This window comes from Varroa jacobsoni, unplaced genomic scaffold (assembly GCF_002532875.2).
Source record: "Varroa jacobsoni isolate VJ856 unplaced genomic scaffold, vjacob_1.0 scaffold_494, whole genome shotgun sequence".
Classification (NCBI taxonomy): Eukaryota; Metazoa; Arthropoda; class Arachnida; order Mesostigmata; family Varroidae; genus Varroa; species Varroa jacobsoni.
Window position 1 is genome coordinate 32,070 of NW_019213396.1, and position 12,846 is coordinate 44,915.

Below are 12,846 nucleotides of genomic sequence, written 5' to 3' on the forward strand. Positions count from 1 at the left end.
GGAAATTCATAATTGCTGCTATAATAGATATTGTTACGATTCTAATGCAAATATGTTTATTTGTTATTTTTTCAATTGTTTGTAATATTACGATTGTCATATGATTGGTCTGTAATTATATTTTAATAGCTCCTGTTTGTTTTTTTGTGGAGCTGCGGTTAATGTAGTAGAATAGTAATCTTCTTCAACATGTGTAGTGCAATGTCGAAGGCTGTTTCATAGCTCCAACGAAACTATGGTCCAGTTGACTCTCGTGCGAGGGTGCTTCGTATATCAGTCGCGTCGGTGGTTCAGTGGTAGAATACTCGCCTGCCACGCGGGTGGCCCGGGTTCGATTCCCGGCCGACGCAATTTTTCCACTGGTCTTTCTCGATTTTATTAAGAAACCTCCTTCCGTTTTATACTCGTGCATCTGTTTTACCTCTCGTATCTTTTTCGTATATACATGGCAAATGTATGTCATTTCTTTTCAATTACGGTTCTGTTTTTACTGGCGAAGTACCGCAACAGGTCTGTTTGGTTGATCTTGTTATTTAGATACCCCTATAAACTACTTTTTTAAAACTTCTTCGATCTACAATTCAGGTGTTATATATATATACATATATATCAGAGTTTTAATATCTCGCGCGTCGCCGCCCGCTGTATTCATCAAGCAATGATGGCGTCATTAATAGCTGCCACGGTATTTACGTTGAAGATGCAAATTATCTTCTATCTCTTCTTTTGCTGCGTAGGTTTTCCCGGCGCTGACGGAAAACTTCTTTAATTGTTAGCTTGACAAGATATATTTTTTTTCGCCAAAATAAGGCAGTTAGCGTGCATCAGAAAGATTAGAAATCTTAAAACGATTTTCATTTTTCTGTGGGTCTCACTTGACTCTCTCTGTTAGTTTAATATTTCTAGAAAAAATATTAATTGCCAAGGGCCGAACGCGTCGAAATTATATCTATGACAACCACAGTTGGTTAAACTTGTTTGCGGCTATCGGCATATGCAATGGGTTTCATCTGCCACTGTCACGCTCTATTTGTGATGATGCCTCGACTGTTTGAATCTGATCCGCTCATCGCGACGCTGCGGTGGCCTGTCCCTGTAGCGCAGTGGATAGCGCGTTGGACTTCTAATCCAAAGGTCGCGGGTTCGACTCCCGCCAGGGATGCTTTTTGGAATAGGTTCATAAGAATGATAATGAAATATACAGGTAGAGTTGAATATGAATTCATATATGAAATGGCGTAAGATCCGTTACGATGTGATGATCGTAGAAATTTAAAATTTCAAGGGGTATCATTGTGTTTCATGGTATACTTAACATGGAACTATTAGCATCCACAATTTTCATTTTTTCCTAAATTCCTATTCACTTACTCGTTTACAGTAAAGTACCGCTACCACATGCGTGATTTCCTGTTATATCTGACTGTTCTTTAAACATATCTGTGGGAAATCTATGAATCAGATATTAAGTATTGAAGAATGTTTATAGCCCTGTAAGACATGAATTTTCAGAGCAACAATTTTAATGACAAAGACAAACAGTATTCATAGTAAATACTATTGAGTAATTACTTTTTTGCCAGGACGACCTGTAAGCTACAAAATCATTTTGTTCTACAAACTTTAGAAGCTATACAGAGGTTGAATTATGAGTTTACGGGTAAAGAACATATCTTTGATCGACTCCAGCTGCATGCTTAACTAAAACATTGGCGCTTAAACACATCGGGTCAGTAGTGCATCGGAAGATAATTTTAAATTGTCGAAAAGTTGAGATTATCGGACTGCATAGACATGGCAGACAGAAGTTCTATGCTAATTATTTTATGCTCAATAATTGTTTCCATAATTTACAGGCAAATTTTCTTGACTAAATTAATATTTTAAATAGTCACAAGGATGATTTCTTTCAAACTGGCGCTTTAGATTGGAAACCGTGTGAAGACAAACCTCGTTTCGTGCCGCAAGTCAGCCGTCGAAAGCAACCCTTGATACCGGACGTACAACTGGAAGTATTTGTTTAAGCAGGTGCTAATGCCGTGTCTGAAATTATTAGACTACGGAAGCATTCGCAGATTAAAATAACCGAAAAGCAGAAATTTGTATTGAAACAAATATCAGCTCTTAGGATTCGATCTCCTACTTGATTTGATCTTGAGTGGCAAACTTAGGGTAAAGAAGGAAGTCTCGTAAAAGTGTTATTACCAGTCGATTGTCATGAATACATGTGCAGTCCACTTTCTGGTGTCTAAACTTTTGCAAGTAGGCAATTGTTTTGCGAAACCGGCAACCTATAAACCTTCAACCTAACATGTCGCGAACGGAGTACTTTTAATGCTGCTATTTGTGCTCTCTGCTTTTTTTAACCAAATTTTAAAATGAGAATGTTTTGCGCTGTGGAAGTGTTGTGTGTTATTTATTTTACGCTCCATAATAATTATGTTAATCCTATTAATAAAGAGTATAGAGTATATTTTAAAAACAACAGAGTCAAAGATTTTTCAAGAAAAAGCCACAAAAGTCCAATTGAAAAGAAACCGGGTAGCCCACCAGAAGCAAAGGAAGTCATAATTGATGCAAATTCAATTCCCTCTTCTAAAGTTTGTCGAATTTTCCGGATATCTAAATGGAACACGAACAATAAGTGTACGAAAACGATGCGCCAGTGAATAAGTATTGTTGATTACATGACGTATATGTGTTTCCTGTAAGGTGTTTTTCTGTTTTCGTTTGTGGAATTATTAGCCAGTAAAAGGTTTTTCTCCCCGTCGGGGAATCGAACCCCGGTCTCCCGCGTGACAGGCGGGGATACTGACCACTATACTAACGAGGAACGCGTCTAATCGTTTCGAGAAGCCACGCTGCTCGAAAAAGTACAAACTGAGCAATTTCAAACGTAATTTTCAAGTACCACTAGGATGTTTTACACTTTTATTACAGCCTAAGAAATGTGATTCGGTACTTTAGTTTTTACACGGAGGGTAATCTAGCTAAATCTTATGATTTTTGGATTTTCTGTACAATAATCTCCATCAGAACATTTAAATCATGCCAATCGTTTAGACGCAAGAAATAATATCATCATAATAGTTGCAATATTCAGTCGTCGAAACCACCAATGATGAGCTACCGGCCGCTTTTCAGCTATCAAAAATTCTATGGGGCAAGCTATTGAATGGAAGAGCGCAGTATAGTTAAAATGCCTGAAATCTTTCAAAATAAGAGAAACTGATAAATTCGTTGAATAAACCGATAAAAATTATTTTAATTAATATCCATAAGGGAAATTTGTCACAATCATTATAATTATCTATTTGTAATAAAAGTATGTTCACTTCGTTTTATTACTACTACTTCAAACTATTACATTTGACGTATACATACAAAAATGCATTTGGAACGTCGATAATTAATTGATAAGTTCCCTTCGATGACTTGTCCAACCTTGTATGTACTAACGATTGTTGTAGCTTAAACTAAAAGTGCGCCTAAATATATGTTATAAAATTATTTATACTTACATGTAACATGAAAATATCGACTTTGTAGAAAAACCTGATTTGTGCTTTTTGATACGATGGCGTAGATTTTAGTTTATTCTTTTATTAATAGTTTTTCCTATATTTCACGGTTATGAGACATGTCATCTCCTACTTGCAGTTTAATGGGACCAGAAACGTTCCAGAAAACTTCGAAAAACTATTATTCATATTTGGACTTTTTTTGGCTGATGAAAACTGCTATAGCGTTTGTTGACACGAATTCCTCGAATTTGTATTGACAGCAGATGCCCTGATCATTCCTGCATTTGAGTTTGTATAAACTCATTGTTCTCAGCAATGAAGACGCACGTCCACTATGTCACGTATCCACATAGCACAAAGTCCTCTAAAATTGGTAGGTCAATCATAGCATTTCTACACATTTCTAGTAGTTGTTTGTTAGATGATCCTAACAGTTGGGTGAATTAAGCATCTGTTCTGAAACATTAATTCGTATATGCAGTCTATAACGCTAAACTACTTGATTGTTTAGAAATGTTCATTTTGTTGACAAGTAAGAATTTGACGTTAGTAAACGGGTGCTACAAGGGGCAATGCGAGTCATAAAGTTAGAAAATACGCCCAAGAATCCTTTATAGGTAGTGATTTCCCATTGCCAAATCCGATTTTCCATCCGATTATCAAAGCTTAACGAGGTTTTTTGATTAAGATGACCCAATTGTTAGCCTTACCTCGACTGTAACCGTATTCTCAGTATGCATAGTTGCAAACCGGAAAATAAAGACACTCCTGCGAAAAACGTACTCCCCGTCGGGGAATCGAACCCCGGTCTCCCGCGTGACAGGCGGGGATACTGACCACTATACTAACGAGGACCACACTTACGCTACGCGAAGTAGTGAAATCGGATGCAAATTTTCCCCTTCGATCAAGATAAGTGGACGAAAATAAAAGGAGATCTATGATAGGTCTACGATATGATTCATAACTAGCAAGAGCTAAAGAATCATTACATATCACACATTAACTTAGTATAAGGGAGGTGATGACTGTAGGCATTGGTAAATATAAAAGTAAGTCTGCCTCATAATTACCTTAGGATTGTAGCTATAAGGTTAAGGTTAAAAAAAAGTAATTGGACATCATGTATTAAAATATGGCATTGCTACATTCGTGGCACAATGATTCAAAAGGTGGCATCTTTATTTATTATCTTTTATTTATATCCTTATTATCATATATCGTTGCGCTTTTATTAGCGTATGATTTTGCATGAGATACGTGGTAAGCAATGAAAATTAGCGGCCTATGATTTGACGTACATAGCGACTGGAGAGGAGAATTTATGAAGTTGCGTTTTTTACATTAATCGCCCATTAAATTACGATAACTATGGTGAAAGTTAGCGTTTTTATAAGTAAGGAAAAATCAGAAATCAGCTTATTTATCATTTATACAATTTACTCATAACTAACATTGTTAATTGAAAAACAGGCGTTCAGCTGGCAGTGACTAGCGAATGGGTTAATCTTCTTAAAGTTCTACCCTCCGGAGCTGACCTTTTTGACAATCGTACATCGATTATTTGTACCCATTTCGCATTTCTGCCAAGTTGTCTTAGCAAAATCCGCTGTGTACATCGTATTTTTGAAATAGATTTCTTTAATTAACATAGCAGCATTATTCATGTATGATTAAGATTCACTCGTTTAACTCGTTAACTACATGATTGCCTTACCCAATATGTATTTATGTAATATTTCAAGAATAAGTCTCTTGCTTTATTGTTTCCATGAGCACAAACTCTGAATCTGAACTAATCTGTTTCTTTCGAAAACTTTTATTTTAAGGGCACAGTGCCGTGTAAACCTATTTCGTAATTTAAAAACACTGATATCTATCAGTGACATTTCTGGTTGGCGATTTATTTGGTCACAGTTTTACGTGCCGTGTAGAATGTACCTTGACCGGTAAGAAAAACAATGTGTGTACAGCTTAGCTAACCTTACTTCTAATAATAATGTAGTACAGATGTGGTGAGAATAAAGAGAGTAGTATATTCTTAGCGGAAAATATAACCAAAAAGGAAAAAATAAGAGTAGATATAAAAGGGAGTCAGGGGGCACCCGGGTTTGAACCGGGGACCTCTCGATCTGCAGTCGAATGCTCTACCACTGAGCTATACCCCCACATGGCGAATGATATATCTCAGTCGTACTCGTGAAACGTTTTTAAGCATTGCAATAGTCAACTCGAAAATGTAGCTTTGCTTTTATTTGAATATTCCACGATGTCAAAACTAACTTTGGATTTCGAAAAATAAAGTACCTTAAAGATTCACTTATTTAAACAGTAAGTGTATCGGAGGTCGCTGTGTACGTCCGCATGAAGAGAGTACATGTTGTAGTCATATATATATGTGCCATCGTATGCTGCTAGACTACTTGTCTGTGAAAAGAGAATGTAGAGTTGACAGGCCAAAAGTTGTAATTTTTCAGTCTTCTCTGTTAGGAAGCGATAGTTGCAAATTAGATTTAAACGCAACTCCGACGATGGAGGCTGCATCAGCGCGAACGTATGGATTGATCTATTCAAAAGCAAGAGCGATAAATAACACCGTCCCTCTAATCAGCCAAACCGACTACACTGTAGCTAGCGTCAGTTAGACAACAGCGATGATGCTCCACTTTTTTTAAGTGAAAGATAAACAGGGGGTATAGTTAAATTTATTGTACGATGGGATGAACTGAAGTAATATGCATAGTGGCAGATTTTGCCTTTCAGCTGCTGTCACGATGTTGCCTGAGTGTGCTATTCCGTTGACAATAACCGACATAGTCTAGTTTAGATTTAGTTAACAAATAAGGGCTAGGCGATACTTAATTTTTGAAAGTTGTTCTTTACACATAAAGATATGTTGGATAATGTTAATTGTTCCGATGTAAATTAAGAAAAAGAACACGATATGCTGTTTTCTGATGCAATCGAAAGGAAAGCATAGAATTATGGGTTATATGTGGTGGTCTCTTACAGAGTCACAACAATCCAGCCCTGGTAATAAAGACTAGGGAGCGCTTCGAATAAAAAATAATTTCAAAAATGCTTAGTTCACTGCATTATAATTTCATTTATATTTTGTCGTTAATAGCGAAAACCACAGGAAGCTCCAAGCATTGGTCATCTAAAAATCAGTTGCTAAGACTTGACACATAACTTTTACCAAGAATATCTGCGCGAAGCTAATTTGATAACTGCAGCCTTAATAACCACCTCTGTTTACACACAGCTGGAAGCCATGGAAACCGATACCACTTCTATCAATGTGACTCCGTGTGTGATTCAAACCTGCGACGTTGCACGTACAAAGCTTTTTATATGGTAAGTACATTCTAAACTTCAGCAAATCGATCGGATACGACGCGGGTAGCACCTTTAAGGGTGTTAATTTATTTGCTTGTTTAAGATGAGATAGATAAAAAAAAACAAATAATCTGTTTCCGACATGATTTTTCCTACCAATATCCATTGAGCTGTTATTTCGTGACGTTAATATGTGGGCACTACTTTATCGTCCTAGCAACGCTGATGGGGTAAACGAAGCAAAAGGTTCTCGACGAGGATGGGATTCGAACCCACGCGGGCAGAGCCCATTGGATTAGCAGTCCAACGCCTTAACCACTCGGCCACCTCGTCATGGGAAATTAGGTCTCCACAATTCGACTTCAATCAGAGATGTTCTTTATGCATCTTGAAATTTATCAACATTAATAACAAATGACTTTACCTATATTATTTATGACCTATAATTGATAGTGAGACACCTGCAAATTCGTTATCAACTGATTAGGAGTGAAGCCCGTGGAAGCCTATGGATGATGCCACTGCGTTATTTTTCAAATGGCTTTTCTTCATTTAACACACGGGACATGTTCTATAACCGTATATGAACAGGTTAATATCTGTATCGCTTTATGATTCCTACTGAAGCAATGACAACAAAGGTACTTCCAGTACTGGGTAATTATAATTAACGAGCTATATGCTAATAATTTAGTATAAACAAATGCTCTCTCTGCCAAGGATAAGAGATCGTACATATAAGAAAATAATGCCGAGCTAATATTATAATATGCTATGTGATTTTTGATGTTGTTCTAATAGCCAGTTACACGATTCGACTTGACCATCGTAGCGCACGCGCCGCTAGTGGTCATTCGCTTATCAAAAAATGATGGATTCCGACTTGTATCAACCCGGCTATTCAAGAGTTTACTGACTTTTTATGTATTTAAGGCAGATGTAAACTTGCAGTTGGAAAGAAATTGGTGGAAAGAGCTTGTTGACATATCGACTAATTTGGGTTGCTCTATCGGTACAACCTTAGTTAAGCGATGGCATCATGGGTTGATGTGCAGCCGTGGCCGAGCGGTTAAGGCGACAGACTAGAAATCTGTTGGGGTCTCCCCGCACAGGTTCGAATCCTGTCGGCTGCGGTAATATTTTTCCGAACAAAAATTTTTAGGAAAACTGTTCTACAGGTCTTTCCATACTGCGTATGCTATGTTTAAACAATTCTAATCTGTAGTTGCCGGTAATTGATTACGAGTCGGAAGAGTTTGAGGATACAAAGATGGGAAGATATGAAATTCCAAACATGTATCCACGTAAATAAAGAAACTGAACCTAATGTTTACTTCTGTTTTTGCGAGTAAGTGTGATTTTCAAAATAGGAATGGGAGAAATTACGACCCCTCTATTGTAAGGTCCTTCAAGTGCGGACTCAACTAAGAATCTCAACCACTACGACGATGATTTGTACTTTGAGATTATTAATAGTGTAATTATTTAAGCATGTTTTACATGCGAAAATGTATCAAGATATGTACTTACAAATTTTGATAATGTAGTTAATGCATGTACTGATTGGGGATCAAAAATGAAATGCGGGCTCGTCCGGGATTTGAACCCGGGACCTCTCGCACCCTAAGCGAGAATCATACCCCTAGACCAACGAGCCATGAGTAAATTACGAGGCGAGGTTCGTTCTTCATCATAAACATCAACTGCTATAGTGGAATATTTTTCACAGTTTTTATCAACAACTATCGTATCGTACCGTAGTAGTGAAACAGCGACTGAGAAATTTAGAAACATGCTTTGCGGTAATATCGTAAATTGACATGGTAGCTCATAGGTTTATCGCCGTATACCTAAACAATGCAGGTGATAAATAAGGACATTTTTCCAACGAGTTTCCGAAAGTTTATATTCGATCTTTGTATTGGGTCATCAGTAGTCAGAGTTTTTAACATATTAGTTTTCGCCACACATGAAATATATACCATTTGATTTAGCGTGTTTAGCGACATGAAACGAGAAAAATAGAAGCGATTATAAACAGATTTCATCAATATCAAACATAAAGACGCTTTTGAAGATGGCGTGAATGTTCAAATATATTCAGTGCTTTTTCCTACTTTAAGACCTTAGGAAAAAAGAAAGCAAAGTCAAATGAGCAATGGATTGCTGTCTGATGTGATTGTGAATAATGAAAAAATAAGCTCTATAGATAATAATTAAAAAAATGATGATGAAAAAATAGATAAAAACTTTAATAATAAGGATATTACCGGAGAAGATTTTTGTTTTACGACCATTTGAATAACGGTAGTAGTAATATAAAGTCTGCGTCTTTGGCTGTTCGGTGATAGTATGAAATTAGTTAGAACTGTTTGAAAGGACACGTTGTGAAAAGTAATTGAAAGCAGGACTCTTAATAATTAAACATTAATATATGTTTTCTACAATACGATAGAGAAACTAAAAGCGTGCAGAAGAAGAAGGTTTAGTATATACGCCAAACTTATGTAAAAAAAAAGCTATCGAGATTAGTCTTCTCCATTTTAATTTTAAACAAATCCTGAAAGGATAAAGTGCGTGATTTAATAATAAAAGCGTAATGTTTAACAAGTACTTGTGTTTATAAATATCATTTCACTTTGCGCCCAACTCAAAAGTAAAATATACTCTGTGTTATTAAGTTGTTGGGTTATTAAGGATCCAACGTAAATTTGCTAATCGATATTCTATCATAGCGAGTTCCTGTGCATCGAATATACTCAGCAAACACTAACCGCAGAAGATAATATACGCATCCATACGATGTCATTCATCGAAACTAAACCTGGGATAACACCTATATATATACATATATATATATATATATATATATATATATATATATATATAGGTGTTATCCAGATATATATATAAAAAGATTTATGCATATATATAAATTGTACTGTATGAAAATATGAATTTAGAAAAAGTTTATTAGTAGTTTTTTATTATTTTATATTTATTATTGAGTGGTTTCGTGAAAAGCAGTTCGATGTCCGCTTTATTATTAAATGTGAAGATCATTCAACACCTAACTGCGTTATTTTAGTGATTAGACGGAAACTGACGTCTTCAACATGGTTTAATCGACTGCGACGATAATTTTGCAATAAAAATGGTGCAACGACATTTAATGTTGCCAGGTAGCTTTTTCTCCAGGCACTGGTCGGGTCCAGCGTGGTTGAATTTCGCAGATAAGCGCCTAAGTATTCAACATTAAAATAGCAGAGGGTGATTATTTTTTTGATACCGATTTGATCTATTTTATCACCTTCTTAATTGAAAAAGATGCTATCAATATGCGGTATCTCCGGTCTCTTTTTAGGTACTTTTCGTTGGTTAACTTTGTTGATCAAACGAGAACCAGTGTATACAACCCTGTACGACCAATAATGGTCTCTCATTCATGACCAATAATGGTCACGTAAACTCAAAAAATACAAGAAGACACCGTATCTCCTACCGACAGCGTTTACTTTCAAAATGACTTAATCATCAATATAAAAACAAGTACAAATTAAAAATAGCCCTAGAGTCCTATTTCATACTAACTGATATAGAAAAAAAAGTGCACACTTGGTGTCGTAGGACTGGTCTCCTTTCTAAGTCCCATGCGGACTCGACATCCTATGCACTCGGTAGTCGAACAACAACCAGCGTATTCATGATGAGATAAACGATGACAACTATTCGATGGCTTAAACCTAGAATCAAGAAATGCCTAATGTCTCCTACGGTCAAGGTTTACTCAGAAAATTAATTCATCGATATAAAACAAAAAATATTCCTAGGTAGTATTAATACATATAGAAAAATAGAAAAATGATGCCATCAATACCTCATATTCCCAAGCGGTCTTCCTTCGCAGCACTAACCGGACTCCATGTTGCTTAGCTTTAGCTATTGGACGTGAATCGACGACGACGACTATGTGGCTTACACCTAAAATTAGGAAATACAGGCTTATAGCATATGCCAAGCTTAAAACTATTTACTGCCCAAAATAAAATAAAGGATACCTTTTAGGAAAAATTTTAGGATTATAATACATATCACTTCACATAGAGAAAGAAGCAAAGATGCTGTCGACACTTAGTGTTCCTAGACGCCTTCATTTCAACTACTGACATTGCTTGCTTTTGCCATATAGAATGTAGCATAGCGTTGTATGGTCTCGTTGACTTGATCCTAGAGTCTGAATGTTTGGTTTAAAAAATACTTAATAATCAATATAAAAATATTCGTAGGGTCATTATTAACATTCAATAGTATAGGGAAACTATACAAGGTAAGATTCTCCTTTCGATTAAAACTGATGTCAATTTCGTGCACTAAATTTGATTGTACAATTTTTAAAACAAAAGTGATAGCATTGATATCAAGAAAATGTTCCTTTTAAACACTGGCCAGGCCTAAAGGCCTAGTCAGTGTTCAAACGGTTATAGAAGGTCAACAAAAGGAGCTATGGAAACATTAGTAAATTATACGATAGATCATATAAAAGCGCACTACTGGCTAATACCACAATACAGACGCTTGATTGATTAAGAAGGATACACTATCGAAAGGAGACAAATATATATATATACCTGACAAGCTGTGTAAGGAGCTGGGCACGTATACACTCTAAAGCTCCTCGATTCCGCCGGGGATTATCGCATTGCTAATGTATGTATATAGAAAATGCCTCACTACCCACTGACAAAGTACGTTGTGGGGTACACGCTATCAACGCTCCAGTGGTGACTAAAACATCACTGCAAAGTTTCTACATGAAAAAACGTTCTGCGTATTGAATCATGAATGAGGTGCCCAGTTCGTGCTAATTATATATATATATATATATATATATATATATAGCGAGTATGGACTTTCGGTAGACTAATTCTAAACCGTCATTCTTATAGGAACAGTACGAAATATGTGCGGGGCCCCTGGCAGAGAAGCGCTTTAGCCTCTGTACAAGCAGAACTACACCCAAGCATTTTTGGAGGCAGTACTACAGTTGTAAAAAAACAGCCTTGGTAATAAGATAGGTCCCATCAGCGTTCAAGCCAGCTCGCGTAACTTCTTTGACAAGATTCTTTTTGACCTTCCAAAAATTCAGCACACCAACTAATCTGCTACACGAATCCTTCGACAATGCGGAGCCGAGTAGACTAGTCATACATTTATATATATATGACTGGAATATAGCTGGGGATTAAACGATCCACGATCCTGCTGTAGTTTGGATACGCTACCTGTATAGATTTTCGTTACCTAATCGTGAAATATAGAAGACCATTCTCTTTGTATCAATTGTTGGTATTTTCCTCGACTGACCAATGATTTTTGGCTGAAATGCGGTCTTATATATCTCCATAACTGCTTTACATGTTTAAAGAACCATTATTGTAACAACCATTCCATATTTTTAATAAGCTATCCTCTACCTCCATCATCGATGTGCGGTCGTAGCGGCACTCTTGTATTCTGTCGACCCAAAATCGCTAATTTGACTTACGCGCTCGTTAGATAAGTTCGACAGTTAGCGCCTATTATTTATCCCAACTGCTGTACACATGCCTTGACGCGTGTCAGATTCCCAGAAAAGCAAGCCAACATTGTTATTTCGAAGCACGTTCTCGCGTTTGCCATCTAGTGTTTCTAGATCTCCTGTTATATTGCCTTACCCCCCTAAACAAAATATATGAGATTTAAATATCGTAGCGAATATACACCAGGTGCGCAGACTGTTTCATACACCTTAAATAAATGGTCATATTTTTCAGACGTTGGTTTAATAATGGCCAGCGTAAAGTATTTTTGCTCATGGCCAACTATACATGGTCGTGAAACAGGTCCCGCAGGCTTACTTAGTCTGCATAACTGCTAAACAGTCCTTCAGGATTTGGTAGCACCCGGAAATCATGTCAGGTGCCGAGGCAAAGTACTATCAGGA

The 12,846-nt window shown here is 36.6% G+C and overlaps 1 long non-coding RNA gene and 8 other non-coding genes across 9 annotated transcripts; 3 read left to right on the plus strand and 6 right to left on the minus strand.

The window, feature by feature from the left end:
• The first annotated feature begins 279 nt into the window (after positions 1–279).
• TRNAG-GCC (transfer RNA glycine (anticodon GCC)) lies at positions 280–350 on the plus strand. Its single transcript has one exon. It is a non-coding gene; the product is annotated as a tRNA-Gly (tRNA).
• A 739-nt stretch (positions 351–1,089) lies between these two features.
• On the plus strand, positions 1,090–1,162 carry TRNAR-UCU (transfer RNA arginine (anticodon UCU)). Its single transcript has one exon. It is a non-coding gene; the product is annotated as a tRNA-Arg (tRNA).
• A 1,599-nt stretch (positions 1,163–2,761) lies between these two features.
• TRNAD-GUC (transfer RNA aspartic acid (anticodon GUC)) lies at positions 2,762–2,833 on the minus strand. Its single transcript has one exon. It is a non-coding gene; the product is annotated as a tRNA-Asp (tRNA).
• A 1,473-nt stretch (positions 2,834–4,306) lies between these two features.
• TRNAD-GUC (transfer RNA aspartic acid (anticodon GUC)) lies at positions 4,307–4,378 on the minus strand. The gene has a single exon. It is a non-coding gene; the product is annotated as a tRNA-Asp (tRNA).
• Positions 4,379–5,620: 1,242 nt separating this feature from the next.
• Positions 5,621–5,692, minus strand: TRNAC-GCA (transfer RNA cysteine (anticodon GCA)). The gene has a single exon. It is a non-coding gene; the product is annotated as a tRNA-Cys (tRNA).
• Positions 5,693–7,114: 1,422 nt separating this feature from the next.
• On the minus strand, positions 7,115–7,196 carry TRNAS-GCU (transfer RNA serine (anticodon GCU)). Its single transcript has one exon. It is a non-coding gene; the product is annotated as a tRNA-Ser (tRNA).
• Positions 7,197–7,914: 718 nt separating this feature from the next.
• TRNAS-AGA (transfer RNA serine (anticodon AGA)) lies at positions 7,915–7,996 on the plus strand. Its single transcript has one exon. It is a non-coding gene; the product is annotated as a tRNA-Ser (tRNA).
• Positions 7,997–8,448: 452 nt separating this feature from the next.
• Positions 8,449–8,520, minus strand: TRNAP-AGG (transfer RNA proline (anticodon AGG)). Its single transcript has one exon. It is a non-coding gene; the product is annotated as a tRNA-Pro (tRNA).
• Positions 8,521–9,887: 1,367 nt separating this feature from the next.
• On the minus strand, positions 9,888–11,649 carry LOC111260930 (uncharacterized). The gene is made up of 3 exons (XR_002680644.2): positions 11,492–11,649; positions 10,741–10,844; positions 9,888–10,104 (listed from the first exon to the last, which is right to left on the minus strand). It is a non-coding gene; the product is annotated as an uncharacterized LOC111260930 (long non-coding RNA).
• Positions 11,650–12,846: the final 1,197 nt, after the last annotated feature.